We start from the raw sequence: 15,107 nt of genomic DNA, 5'->3' as shown, positions 1-15,107 counted from the left end.
GGGATCAGGCAATAAAGCACGTTTCCTTTCATTCATCTCTGTACATTTGAGTGAAATGAAGACGTCGTGGGGTAAAATAGCTAAATCCCATAAGCTCTGCCTGCAGGTAGTATCGAGCTCTGAAGCCTCCATGTGTGAATAAAGTTTTTTTTAAATACTTGGACGTGCTGCAGTGACAGACATTGGTCCCACTGGATTATGTCAGAGCTCTGCGGTGAGTCTGGAGAGTCTCTGAGCAGATTAGGAATCAGGGTGAAAATGAGTGGGAGATGTGTGGGAGAGCAGCTGTAGGGAGCTGGAGAGGTGATGAGAGTGTGTGTGTGTGTGCGTCCATATGTCAGTGCAGATGAGGCACTCTGGGGACTGAGTGTGTCGGTGCCTGGGGAGTCGAGTTTTCTGTGTGTCAGTTTGTACTGTACATCAGATACAAAACATTTCTCTGCACTGATGAACACTGACACTCACACACACGTAGTGGACCATCACCTGTGGTCATACAGGTGAGGTGGTTTATTTTTCTCTGTGACAGTAAAGACAAGAACACGCATCTCCTCCAAATGGGGCATTGGGAAAACTTTTCTGACCAAATGTTGAGCAAGTTTTCATGAGAATTTCCAAACAAGACTTTGAGTCTGCAGCCTCGCTAGTAACTCTGTGAGGCTGTACTTAGGCAGAGATGCTTAGAGCTAAATGCTAACATCAACATGCTCACAATGACAATGCTAACATGCTGATGTTAGGAAGGTGTAATGTTTACCATGTTCACCATCTTAGTTTAGCATGTTAGCTCAAGGTTCAAGGTTCAGCTTTACACATTACAGGGTTGCAAAAGTTGTAGCCCGCCGCGCTACACACACAGAAAATGTATAAATATTTGAAATTAGAATAGAATAAAACAATCAAATAGGCAATAAAACAGTATGTAAAAGTAGCGCTAAAGGAAGACATGAAAAAGGGAAACTAAATTACATTCAATTCATGTGCAATATCATTGTAATATGCAAGTTATAGTGCAAAAACTTCAGGTTGCAGACATTTGTGGCATTTCATTGCTGCTTCACCCACACAGTAATATGAGAGTGATGTTATACCCATGAATCTCCTCTGTCTACACACTTTTGTCAGCCACTATTTTTATTCTTTATTTTTAGGTCTTTCTGGTGGAGTGAAGGCATGACAACAATATTCTGATGCAGGAAATAAAACAAGAAGAAGAAGAGCAGCAGGTGCAACAATGTGATTATTTATTTTAGAGAATCTGTCACCAACATATTCTCTTCAATAGTTTGAGTATGTTTTTTTAAACTCATGGTGTTTTCAATTCAGGTTTTTAAATGTGCAAATTCAAAATGTGCATAAAAATAAACGTTTTGTTTGATAAATAATAGAGTGTTGATTCGGTCTGGCTTACTATTTCACTGCTCTTCCTTGTTATTGGTTTCTGCCTCGCTGCAATTCCTCTCCATTTCTTCCTGCCAGGGTTTGTCACTTCTGTGTGTGTGTGTGTGTGCTAAACAAGTGTGTGAAGAGGGATAACAAGGGCAGCACCCTGCCAGTCTGAGTGGGCTGACTCATGGTGAGTAGGGAGACAGAGAGAGGCAGGTATTTACGGTGATTTGGCTTCTGTTTAATACACTCCCCTGTGTTTCTGGGCTTTGGTTGCACTTCTGTTAACATCGTGCCTATAAAACAGACTGAATTAAGGCCTGAATGAAGGGAGAGATCACCGGGGAAAGACAGAGCGATACAGGGGGAACAAACTCCTTTAAGGCTTGTTATAAACTGTGAGGATCCATCACAGAGAAACAAACTGTATTATGAGAGGGAACACTGGCAGTGTCAGACTCAGAGGAAGGTGAAATGCAATAAGCCAAAAGTAATGATAATAACTTGCTGAAGAGATGATTGTAAAAATACAATTTGTAGAGATGATCCTTCATTTAAAGGCTCATTTCAGAAATTTCATTTCATTTGCATTCAGAAAGTACAGAAGCATTATCAGCAAAATATACTTACAGCATCAAAGTAAAAGTACTCGTTCTGCAGTATTATGTCCCCTGTGACTGATAAATGATTCTCTGGCCCCTTCAAAGGGTCACAAGATAAATCTGAGGGGTTGTGAGATTATTAATGGGAGAGAAAAGAAGAAAAAACTAAGTTCTGATACACAAATCTGTTCTTTTCTTCTTTTTTTTCTTTCTTCTAATCTTTCAGCTTTGAAGCGTTATTGAAATGAAACCATGTCAGAAGTTCAGAGGTGGAATATATCTTTGGTGGAACTGATAACAACTCTGAAACATCTGAAACACAACAAGCTTCTACAGGGTTCATCAAATTAAATGTAAGACGAGAAGAGAGTACAATTTAATACTTTTTTCACGATCATACCAGTCAAAGAATGACTGCAAGCACTATTACTTATTAAGCAGTTATTGACATTTTTGTCAGTACTTCCCTGCTGTATATAACAACTCAGTAATACCTAGTAATATAATTAATCAATTTATGTAACCTGGGCTCAGATAAGAGGCATACAATGAATGTATGGATTAACCAATTACAAAAGATTAATTCATTTAAGAGTTTGCAAAAATCTTCACTTGCTGCAGCAGTGACAGTGTTCGCTGCAGGTCTGATGACTGAAAAAGGATTAAACAGCCTCCTGCAGCACAATCAGCTGTCACAACAATCCCACGTTTAGTTTGTAGCTGTGTAACGTCTCCCGACAGCCCGCAATCACACACACAGGAAGTTATAACTAATGTTACCATCTACAGCAGGCAATAAACAATATTCAAGACCTTTAAATTACATTTAATTCTTTTTAAATAACCTCTAAGGCCTTTTTTTCCTCCAGGGAAGGGAATTCAATTATTTTTTAAGACTTTTCAAAACCTGCAGATACTCGTCTTCTTTGTAAGGGGTCAGAAGCACAAAAGGTTCAGAACCACTAGTTAAATATATAACACTGTGTTGAGTTTTTTAAGCTTATTATGTAGAATGATGTTATGAAGTAAAAAGTTGAAGTAAAGGTTTAATATTTAAAATGTAGTAGAAGTATAAAGTAGCATAAAGCAGAGCCACATCTGGCAGCCACATGTGGGCTTTAATCTTAGAAGCACCTGAATAACAAATTGTGAGTCTAAACACTACTGAGATCTTAATGGGGAGATTTAAATACCAGATTTAAGGTGTTGAAATATTTCACTTTGCCAACCATTTATCTGGATTTGTGTGGTTTGAAATCACCTCTTTCAAATTTCCAGGTCGTTTAAAGAGCTGAAACTTCAAAAACTGCGTGGGTGTTTCTGTACTTTTTCTGTACAATGAATTGTGTAAAGTAAACAGTTTTAGTGACCAGACTTCAATTCACAAATTGATCAAAACTCCCATCATTCAGTCTGTCCTTTCAGTCGGGGACAAGGACGACTCTGGCTCCATCTGGTGTTCACCGAACAGAAACAACTCCAGTTTATTAGATAAGAATCAGTTTTCTAATCTGATGTCAATTTCTCACTTAATTAGTGACACCTGTTTAATTTGGTACAAACTGAGACTTTAATCATCCCAGCAGCAGCCTGCAGGAGACAAATGAGTCGTGACAGAGAGCATGATGGGAAGGAAATGACACAAAGTAAAAAGCTAAATTATGTAATAATCTATTTAAACATCAACGCAGACTGACTAATGAATCGTAATCATTAAATGGCTCATAATTATTAGAGTCACATTTAATTATTTTTACTATTTGAGTTGAATAAGTAAAATACAAATTATTTAAATACGCAGTTTTAGTTATGTAATCAATTGTAATATGAAACGGTCTAATTATTATGATGGCACACTGCAGCCTCTGCTAGTTAAATATTTTAATTTGATTTTTAGCAGAAGCTACAGTTTATGACGCTGACAATGAACAGCTTTTTAGTGGAAATCAAGTGGAAATATTCCAGATGTCTTTTACCTCATTAAAAACACAAATTCAACCTGTGAATTTGGAGCCATCGGTACATCCAGTAGATGTCATTATGGTCACTTTTGTCTTTCAGGAACGCCATCACTGACTGTTACTCTATAGTTTGATTTTGATTTTCTTTTCTTTTCTGTTTTTGTTATTAAGTAAATGGTCTTCTTCTTTTCTTTTGCATTGTTGTGTTGTTTTCTGTTTTGAGACCCCATTAAAAACAAGATGATACATAAACACATAGAAAAATCTGCAGATGTTGCATAAATATAGTGCAGTAAAAAGTACAATAAAGCACAATATTCCCTCTGAATTGGGTTTACACTCAATTACATTAGATTCAGATTTTGGATTGAAAATATTCATATTCTGTGTTCAGGTGGAAATTTGAAATAATATGAAAAGACATAATGAAGATTAAAGACACTTTAATTTGCAATAGAAAGAAAAGTCCCAACAACAGAACATAACAAAAGAAATGTACATCCAAGGCAGGAAAATATGTTTTCAACCTTTCATGTATTGTTTAGACTGCATTGAAAAAACTAATTTATTAGCCACAAAATGACCGGCGTCCATATGTTTGACAGGAACTTCCACACCTCTTCACAAAACTACAAACATCAACAAAACAAGGACGCATCGACCTTTAACCTCGTCACATGCAGCCAATCATAAAGCTCATAGTGAGCTGCTTTTGGTCCACGACTGCAGATGAAGATGAAAGGCTAAAACACACTAACCTCACTGCAGATTTTGGCTTGTTTAATGACTGCTGATGTGTGTTTGTGTGTCCAATGTGGGAAGATAAACGTGAGATGAGTCATTAGAGGCACTTCATGCTTTTGGCTAAATCAATTTAGAAACCTTTAAATCATATTTGACCAACTGATGTTACTGTGTGTGTTTACTAAAGCTAATAATCTTATAGTCCCAGCTTCTCAAATGGATTTGATGGTTTTCTGTTTATCATTGTAAACTGAATATCTTCATGTTATGGACTCTTACGTCACCTTGTAGGAAGTTATCTTGTAGGAATGCTATTAATAATAATATTTAGGGTTTAGACTGCTGGTTGGACAGTCTAGTGATTGGAAGACATCACCTTGGGTTTTAGGAAGTCGTGACTGTGAACATTTTCTGGCATTTTACAGAGCAATCAATCAATCCTTTGACAAAATAACAAGTGTAGTTGCAGCCCTAATCTGATCACTGATTTTCTGCTTCTAATCAATCTCGACTTCTATATCAACAGGTTTCAGTTCTCGGACAAACATGATGTCTGAGTTATCATGAAGGTCCAGCTCGCTCAAGCCGTCCTCCGGCTCCTCTTTGCAGACAATCTGTGAGGACTCAGAGACCTCAAAGGGCAACTCAAACACTTGGCTCAGATAATCTCCCTTTCTGCCATTTTTTCCTGCTATGGCTATCACCTGAGATGCAATGGACCATGCAAACTCCACCTTGCGATGGCTCTGAGAGCTCAGATCAAAGTTGTACTCCAGAATCTCGTACAGAGCAGGAACGTATCGGTGGCAGTTTTGTCCTACGTACTGGTGCATCTCAAAGAGAACTCCCCTCGTCAGCACTTGCAAATCAAGTTTTGTTTTGGCTTCTGATCTAGAGCCAATATCAAGGTCCAATCCTATTTCTTTGCAGATGTGATAGCTGTTGATCCTTTTCGCCTGATGCACATTTCCATTGAAAGCCCCCATTTCTCTGCCTGGCTTTACGTCTTCTGTATCCAGATCCTCCAGGCTGTTGCCAGTTGGTGGTTGTGGACTGGGCTGCGTGTGACCTTTCAGTGGGACAACCATGTTTAACCACCTATTTATCTTTGGTGATGTGTTTTGCTTTTTCATGAAGCTTTTATGTGTCACGCACCATCTCTGGATCACCTGTGCGGCCTTGGTTGCATCACTTTGCAGATCAAGATCAAAATTATGCTCGAGGACTTCATTAACTGTCTCACGGACTGCACCACACAGCTCCCTGACAAAGCTGAATATTTCGAGCACAGCGCCCGTGGTCAGGACAGTCAAATCAAGCTTCTGGCTCGCCGGACGTTCTTCTCTCAACCAAAGGTTGAGACCTAACTTTTTACAGAACGGGTGGGACTCCATTTCTGCCTGCTGTCTTGTAGCCAAGGCTGGTGAATCCAAGTTTGTTTGCTGCTCTGTCTCAGCTTCCTGCTCACTTTTAAAATCGCTGGTTACATCAACCATTTTGTAAACTTCCGGGAACTGAAAGGGACTGCTGAGAAACTCCATTTTCTGTCTAGCAGGGTGGTTCTGGAGAATCTTTTCTTTTGTTATGATGTAAAATATGAAATTGCGCTGATGCAGTTCATCTTGGAGGACAAGGTTAAAATTGTTGTTCAGAATGTCAAATAAGAAACTGCGTAAACTCTTTGTCATGGCAGTTGCAAATTTATAAACCTCCCACAACACACAGTTGGTGAGAAGATGCAGATCCATGTTCTGTTTGTTACCTGAACCGACATTAAAGTCTAAACTTATCTCTCTGCAGCGGGCAAACATGTCGTTCACTCTGCTAGACTTAAGGATTTGTTTTGAGCGTGTAGCACGTCTCATCCACAGCTTCTGTTTCTGTGTTTTTACATTCATATCCTCATTTTTATCTTCAGAAAACAGATCCCAGATTGCTTTTAGAGCCGTGTCTTTTGGACGAGGACTAAACAAATAAGAGTTGTGGCCATTTGTCTGAGGCTGCACTGGGGAGACGAAAACTTCCTCCTCTTCCTGCTTCACATCCACAGGCACTGCCGACATCGTTTCTGCAGCTGTTTCTGACAAACAACTTTCAAACTTAATTTTTTCTAGTCCGGCCTCTGTACCCGACTGCATTTCTGTATCAAAATCAACTGGACACATGTATGACAGGTCACTATCCTCCCAGATTTCTTTCGCATCACTGTCCCTGTGCCTCAGCGTTTCCTTCCTCTTACTGGCCAGTGTTAGTCTTTCCAGTTGATCTGCGTCATAGTGTTTTCTCTTTCTACGATTCTGTTCCTGTTTCTTGGTCTGGACTTTAAAAGGCTCCTTTAGGAAAGCGTCCTTGTCCTCAGCTGTTATGCAGGCGTATTTTCGCTCCATCATCTTGGTTACTTGCATACGGAACTGCATTTTATCCAACTCATGACCAAAGTTTTGCCTGACCAAGTCGTTAACTATCCGAGAGTGTGTTCCACAAAGCACTCTGGAAAAGTCAAGCAGTTCCATCATCACACCGTTTGTTACCAGATTTGGATCTAGTTTTTCTGTGGGTGTGTCATCTGGTCGAACAACCAGAGTCACACCAAGTTCTCTACAGAAAGAGTAAACGTCACCTGTTAGTTTTAATCGAACTCCTCCTGGTTTCTTTAAAACGAACACACTGCTCGCAGCTCCGTTACTCTCTGTCTTCTGATTTTCTGACGACTGGCTGTTCTTGCTGCCATCAGTGAGGACTGAACTATCCACGATTTTGTTCCTTTTAGGGTAGTAGCGAGCTATCTGCTCTGACCCAGCGGACCCCATTATAATGTTATGGTCTGGTAATGGAAAGCTTTCTTTCCATCTACGAGGTTTCAACTTGATTTGTTCCTTTAGCAGCTTAATTTTACTGTGAACGCGTCTTGCATAGTCATAGCACTGCATGTCATTGTCCAGGTCCACGCCGAGGTCAAAGTTGAACTCTAGCATTTCGAACAAGAAATATATCTCTGACTTAGTCACAGTTTTGGCAAAGTCACAAAGCTCCAGCATCACAGCATTTGTCAGCAGACACAGATCTAACTTTTCCTTCCTTTCCAATGCCGCGTTGAACTCCAAACCGATTTCAACCGACCCTGGAAACGGGACTGCGCCTTTCTGATACCTAACCCCATGGTGGATGCGGCGCTGCCAGATGTAGTCATCATCAATGCCATCCATGTTGTCATCTAAACCCCAAAGTTGACAGAAGCTGTCGAGAGTCCTCAGACCACGCGATCTCTTTGTGTCCTGAACAATACCTCATGAGCTGAGTCCAAAAAGACTCCTAGTCCACTTCTTTGCAGAGGAATCCCAGACACTGTCTTTTAGAGCAGCTGGAGGCATCGTCTGCTGTTACTGCATCACTGCGACATCTTCTCAGTCTCTAAGTAAAGACAGAACATGAAGTTTGAGTTAGTTAACAGAGTGGTAGTTTATAATCCTAAAACCTTTAAATATTGGAGCTGTGTGATACTTCATTCTATAACTGGCCTATTGTAGCCAAAATATCACAATAAATGGGTATCACAATATTCAGTCAACTTTACTGAAATATAATAATTTACCTCACACCATGTGAAGGTAATTTTTGTCATAATTTTCTGATATTTTAAAGACTAAACAATTAATCAGAAAAATAACTAACAATAAATGATAATGAAATTAAGTCTTTGTTTGTTAAAGAGACAATTTTCCTTATCATAGACCCTTAGGGGTGGGTATCATTTACAGTTCAATTCATTGATTTACAGTCTCTGTATCTACCAGTCAACATAGTGAGGTAGTATTGATATAATAAAGAAAACCCACCATCTTAAATACTACTACTCATTTTATCCTCTGGTAGCTTCCTTCTAGGTTCAGCAAAAATAAAAACTAAAAAACTGCTAAAATAAAAACAGCAAAAATATAAAACTGCTAAGTCAATCTTTGTTTTTTCTTCCTAATAATCACAACCCCTCATAGTCACCTTGTGAGCCTTTGGAAGGGACCTAACCCCAAGTTGGCAACCAATAGATGAAAGTACTTTACTGAATATAATATATAGTAGTTAAAACCTCGAGCAGCTACAACAGTAAAATTCTGCTTACACATTGATGCATCAATCTAATAATGTCATATGTAATAATATATAACTGATATCAATCAAGATCAAGTAAATTGTATTTCTTTACTGTTCCTGTGTGTACTCAAATTATTTACTTAAATGCGGTGATACATTTATTTATATATTTATATAGATTCCATGTGCAATTGTACATTGTGTACACGTGTGTACATGTACCTGTATCTCCCCCTGGCATTGTGCTCTTACTGTTGAAACGAGTAACGTAGCATTTAAAAAAATAAATAAAGTCCACGTTTCGTCTTTACCAATGGCACCTGGATGTGGTGCTCTTCTATATGCTTCAATTCTACACCAAAATGGCGGCGACATGCAAACACAACTTCTCTTTCAAAGTCCAAAATACTCCAGTTATAATGATAATGGGTGAAACAGCTTAACAGTTAGTGGTAGTGTTGTTTGCTAGCAACGAACATCCTGAGCTGTTTACGAAGCTACAGAAACACCACAGTCGGCGTTAATGCTAACGTTAGCCTCTCAAAGGAAAGCTAACGTTATGTAGGCACAGCAGACGGTCAGAGGCATTTGGCACGGAGAGGCTAAATACGAGCACTTACCAAAGACCGGAGCACAAACCGGTCATCCCGGTGGGTCAAGAGGTTGGTATGTAGTCATGAAGTTTATGAGACCACAGCTCCAGATGAGGTGCTGCAGCGCTGCAACACGTCGCCAAACATCAGCAACACACATGTAAACTCCCCCTAAAGGCCGCGTTCGGGGACGCATGGGAAATTCCGATTGCAAAGACTATCAATAACGGACAGTTAACTATGTATTCTGATCTGCCCAAGAAGCAGCTGAAAGCTAAGTGAAAATGATATGTTGTGTTTGGTTTGATATGTGAAAAATAATTGTTTCCGCCCGGTCTCGAACCGGGGACCTTTCGCGTGTTAGGCGAACGTGATAACCACTACACTACGGAAACGCTGTATGGGTTCAGTATTCACGATCATGTAAATCATTGTTCTTCCATGCCCGCATTCATGTAGTGTGATTGCATTATTGATCATAATAGCCTGACCACAGTATATGGTCTAAAGTTTAGACGTATGGTATACATGACAGCGCCAACATGCTGATTAAAATTGCTTGTTTTTGTAGTGTAGCATTTATGGACACTACTGTTTGTGAGTGTCACCTTCAGGAACATAACTTCCATAAACATGTATCGTATCATTATCTAAAAGCCCCGCCATGTTGATTTAAATAGCTTGATTTTTGGGTGGCGTTGGTGTTGATGGACCCTTGTGAAAAAATCAATGCACAAGAGAAAATGGGAACACATTTTTTTGGGGTTTGTAACAATCGCAAATTAAATACATGAACCTGGAAGTCATAGTCTAATAAAAAGAATAAGAATAAAGAATGTTTCCGCCCGGTTTCGAACCGGGGACCTTTCGCGTGTGAGGCGAACGTGATAACCACTACACTACGGAAACGGTGATATGCAGCATGTATAACGATGTCTGATCAAATCTCTACGGTCGTTTTTATCACTGTGGATGTAATTTCTACTTTGGCCACAAGAAAGATTGTGGTGGCGCTGTTTCCCCTGACAGAGTGACAGACAGTGCAGCATCAGTGGGAACAACATACATAATACAGTGCAAGGTTTGTTTTCTTTCTACAGCATTTTATCACGGCTCTGTCATCTAACAAAAAGTCAAACTTAAACGTAAGTAAATTAACATGTCTCAGTCGTTTGTGAGCAAACTGTTGTAGTAAGTTGTGTTGTCTCAGCAGTGACGGGTTCTAACTCGGTCTGTTGTTAGCTAAGTTAGCTAGTAGACGAAGGTCTTACAAAAAAAAAATTGACAACACACAGCCTTGCAATGCAACATAATTTAAATAAAAAATGTGGTTGTGGTTTGGTTAGCTAGCTGGCTATGTAAACTGTGTAAACTTAAATGCTGATTAATGTGCATTGTCCCTGGTTAATAAGTTTTACGTACTGCCACCTAACCATGGATGCATTTTCTTGCACCAAATGCGTGACTGCAATGCATTGTGGGTGAAAAACATCTCTGGAGTGACCATCGCTCCCTCAGCCCTCCAAGGGTTGATCTCACCAAGTTCACTTCAGTTTTTCAGACAAATGGAACAACACTTATGATAGCAGCGGTGATTACACCGAGGGGAATTCAGAGATGTTGAACGACTAATGAAATGCATCCTCAGTCTTTGATGGATAACCCCAAAGCTGACAGAAGCTGTTGAGAGTCCCCATACCACACCAACTTATGGAGTATTAACAAATATTTTGTTCATGTTTCTACATTTAGAATTCTTTTGGATCAGTATGGTTTGTGTGTTTATTTAAAAACCCTGATAGAAATTTAAAACCTAGTAGAAACGCAAACATTTCCAAAAATACCAAATATGTCAGGACACATTTTAAGTGTACAAGTATAAATCATGTATATGTATGTATGCTGCACAAAACACCCACAATATTTAAGGCATGAAATGCATGTCATTGTTGAGCCTGAATATTTCACTGCGTTCACTGAGTTCAGTAAAGCTAAATTCAAATGTTATCACAATAAAGATTGTGATACTGTCGTCAATTGTTTTTTTTTTTTTACCTTTAAAGTTTCTAAAAGGTCAAAATAATGGGAAAATCTAGGTTCAATGGGTCACTTTGCATCATAAACAGGAAAAATAAAAAGTTGAGGCGATGTAAGGTAGTACACAGCCTTCACTACTAGATGGCAGTCAAATACAGTCAGTGGATCAACAGAGTAGTGAAGGCTTGTGACAGTAATTCAATTCAGTTCAATTCAATTTTATTTATGTAGCGCCAAATCACAACAAAAGTCATCTCATGACACTTTACAAATAGAGCAGTTCTAAAGTGTACTTTTTATAATATTATAACAGAGACGTTTCAACTAATATTATTACAGAGACCCAATAGTTCCCACACAGGTAAGGTGACAGGTAAAGGAATAATGAGAATGCACAAAGCAGTAGAGAGCTATGTGTGAATGACACATGACGTGTGGTTGGCCTTTTTGATATATGTATGAACATAAATCGTCAAGGAAAAGTAAAGTCTTGTTTCCGCCCGGTCTCGAACCGGGGACCTTTCGCGTGTTAGGCGAACGTGATAACCACTACACTACGGAAACTCCGTGATAATGACCTGTTCAGGAACATACAGGAAATGTGCCCCAGAAGCGTGGGCTGTATGGTGTGTTTGTGTATGGTTTGTTGTGAGGGACAGATTGGAGCAGGGGGCTGTATGCTGGGGGTTGGGGGTGGGGCATTGGGCAGGAAGTGCCATGGATGTGGAGGATGGCTGCGAGCTGACTGTTGTGTGAAGGGGGGAGAAGGTGGGGGTGGGGCAGTATGCAGGGGTTGCAGACGATGGGGGTTGCAGCAGAGTGGACTGGGCCGGGGGGTGGGCAGATGCCTGATCAAATCTGTTGATGATCAGATCATTCACCCGCTTCCGGTCCCCCACATGCTGTGAGTTTGGTTCAGCCAGAGATGGTTTTAAGGCCCTTCCAGACTCCACTGATATTGTTCTGCTGCAGCTGATCCTCCATCTTCCTCCTGTAGCTGTTCTTACCGTCCCTGGGATAATACAGGGTTTGTTGTTGGAAAAACACCGTTATTTGGGGTGTGGGTACGTTATTTTCCACACAGAAGTTAATATCTTGAATCCACCTTCAAGTTTGACTAAAATGACAGACCCTTGTGAAAAAAGCAATGCAAGAGAAATGGGAACAAATGTGTGTAACGAGTTTTATCTAATAAAACAAATGAAAAGGAAATCTCACTCAGTGTTACAAACATAACATAAAAAAGCGCCGCCATGTTGATTTAAATAGCTTGATTTTTGGGTGGTGTTGGTGTTGATGGACCCTTGTGAAAAAAGCAATGCACCAGAGAAAATGGGAACACATTTGTTTTGGTTTGTAACAATCACAAATTAAATACATGAACCTGGAAGTCATAGTATAAATGAGCGTTTGCTGGCAGATTAGAAATAGAAACACAATGTGTGTGTTCCAAGTATGAAAAGGATGTTTCCGCCCGGTTTCGAACCGGGGACCTTTCGCGTGTGAGGCGAACGTGATAACCACTACACTACGGAAACTTAGCTGTTACGTCAATTTCAATATCTATAGTTATCCAGTCTACCCAAAAGAGTCCGAACCCTACCTGTAAAAAGTTTCTTAATAACTTTCTGGAAAGAATGGACAGAGTACTTCTTCCACCACTGTCTATTTTTATCTATAATTATATTACACGGTTCTTTCTGGGAAACATTCCAGGAAGTGATTATGAATTTATGGTAAAATGTTTGTCAAAGACACACTAATACACACTGATGTGTGTGTTCGGATGTAGTAATAAGTGAGTCATTAGCTGCTCCCTCAGTGACTCAGTAATGTGACTCTGGATGTCTTACGGGAAGGAAATCATCTGCTTTCTCCAAATATAAACACCTTCACCTTTTTGAACTCTTGAAATGTCATTCTATATTGTGGCGATCACTTTAATTTGACAGAAATCTAAATGCAAACTGAAGTCATTAGCCTCACTGACCTTTTTCTCAGTGGCTACAACGGAGGAAGTTTATCAGTGTGGGTTTGTTTGTGTTTCTTTTTACACTGTTTTTGTTCCTCTTTGCCTGTTGCAAAAGTTTTTGGGAATCACAAGTTTAGCTGAAAGCCCCTCTGAAAGCCCACACGAGTGACCAAAAAAGAAAAAACGGTTGCTACAGAAATAAAATATGTTTTTTGTGTAGGACAGAGTCGGTGTGTTCATGCAGGGTGACATCAACACGGTGATTCCCCTTCTGGACTATTGAGAAACAGTTTGGAGGGGAATTCTTAACTTGCAAGATTTCTTCAAATTTGACCATTTACTGCTTTCGAGTCAGTTAAAGATGCAACTACAAGAATTTCTGCTACTGCTGGCACTGATACGGCTTCTGACAAGGGAGTACTGGGAGAAAGAAGTACTCAGATATTTTACTTAAGTAAAAATGCAAATATAGAAAGAATCAGAAACTGTTTATTGCCAAGTAACATACATTACATACATTAGAAATACGGTATTACAAGTTAAAGTCTTGTGTAAGTGTAAGTATCAAAAGTAAAAGTACTTGTTCTACAGTAAAATGACTCCTGTGACTGATACATTATTATGTCTCTTAAACAGTTATTTAAATGAAACCAGCTGAGAAGTTTAGAGGTGAAATGTCTCTTTGGTGGAACTGCTAACTACTCATAGACATCTGAAACATGATAAATGGCCTCAACCAGGCACTGCTTTATTGTAAGAGGTCACAAATCAAATAGGCTCAGTAACCACAGGTTTAATCTTTAACAGTGTGTTGAAGATTAAACATATTTAATTTATAAGCTTATCTTATATAAAGTCACCAGTAACTATAGCTGTCAAAATAAATATAGTGCAGTAAAAAGTACAATATTTCCCTCTGAGATGTTGTGGGAATAGAAGTATAAATCCCTCCCTCTAATCTATCCCTCGTGGGATAGAAGTACAAAGCAGCACAACACGGAAATACTCAAGTAGTACCTCAATATTGTAGTACAGTGCTTGAGTACAATTTCCCCCTGGGGATCAATTAAGTATTTCTGATTCTGATTCTGAGTAAATGTACTTAGTTACTTTCCACCACTGAGTATGACATCTTCACAAACTATGGTTTTAAAATCAGTATAGAATCTAATCTGACGCAGTGTAAAAAAAACCAATTTGCCTATAACATTAAACAGTCATAGAAATACATTAATATCATTATGTAATATTGTACAGGGGTTTGTATTAAATGTATCACTACAAATTATCATAGTTAATTTCAGAAATATTACTACAAAGTTCTTGTAAAGTATGGTCTGTATGGGTGGGGGTGGGTCTCCAGGTGAGTTTTGGTGAGATGGTCTGAGTCAAACTACTTCATCACATTTCTTAGGCAAATATTGTACTTTTTACTAAACCTTGGCTGCTGCTACCATTGCTATTATTTGTATTACATTTAAATATCATTATTCGTATGTTAATAGCATTATTATTGTTCCAACAGTTGACGAGTGAAAGCAATAATATTTCCTTGTTTCTTTTTCTCTGTGATGCAGTTACATTACTTTCAAAGAGGAACTAACTCTTGCGGTATGTTGATGGGATACTGTACACACACGCACACACACACACACACGCACACACACACACACACGTTATATAAGCTTCATGTCTGGTGCTCTTTATCTCAGTTGGACTCTGT

General features: G+C 39.2%; 4 non-coding genes across 4 annotated transcripts; all 4 read right to left on the bottom strand.

Annotated features, from left to right (window-relative positions):
* Positions 1-9,697: 9,697 nt before the first annotated feature.
* On the bottom strand, positions 9,698-9,770 carry trnav-aac (transfer RNA valine (anticodon AAC)). Its single transcript has one exon. It is a non-coding gene; the product is annotated as a tRNA-Val (tRNA).
* Positions 9,771-10,211: 441 nt separating this feature from the next.
* Positions 10,212-10,284, bottom strand: trnav-cac (transfer RNA valine (anticodon CAC)). The gene has a single exon. It is a non-coding gene; the product is annotated as a tRNA-Val (tRNA).
* A 1,619-nt stretch (positions 10,285-11,903) lies between these two features.
* On the bottom strand, positions 11,904-11,976 carry trnav-aac (transfer RNA valine (anticodon AAC)). Its single transcript has one exon. It is a non-coding gene; the product is annotated as a tRNA-Val (tRNA).
* Positions 11,977-12,877: 901 nt separating this feature from the next.
* Positions 12,878-12,950, bottom strand: trnav-cac (transfer RNA valine (anticodon CAC)). The gene has a single exon. It is a non-coding gene; the product is annotated as a tRNA-Val (tRNA).
* Between the last annotated feature and the right edge of the window lie 2,157 nt (positions 12,951-15,107).

The sequence above is a fragment of the Enoplosus armatus genome, chromosome 13, assembly GCF_043641665.1.
Source record: "Enoplosus armatus isolate fEnoArm2 chromosome 13, fEnoArm2.hap1, whole genome shotgun sequence".
Lineage (NCBI taxonomy): Eukaryota > Metazoa > Chordata > Actinopteri > Centrarchiformes > Enoplosidae > Enoplosus > Enoplosus armatus.
The sequence above is the reverse complement of the archived record's forward strand: the minus strand, read 5'-3'. Positions and strand labels throughout refer to the sequence as shown.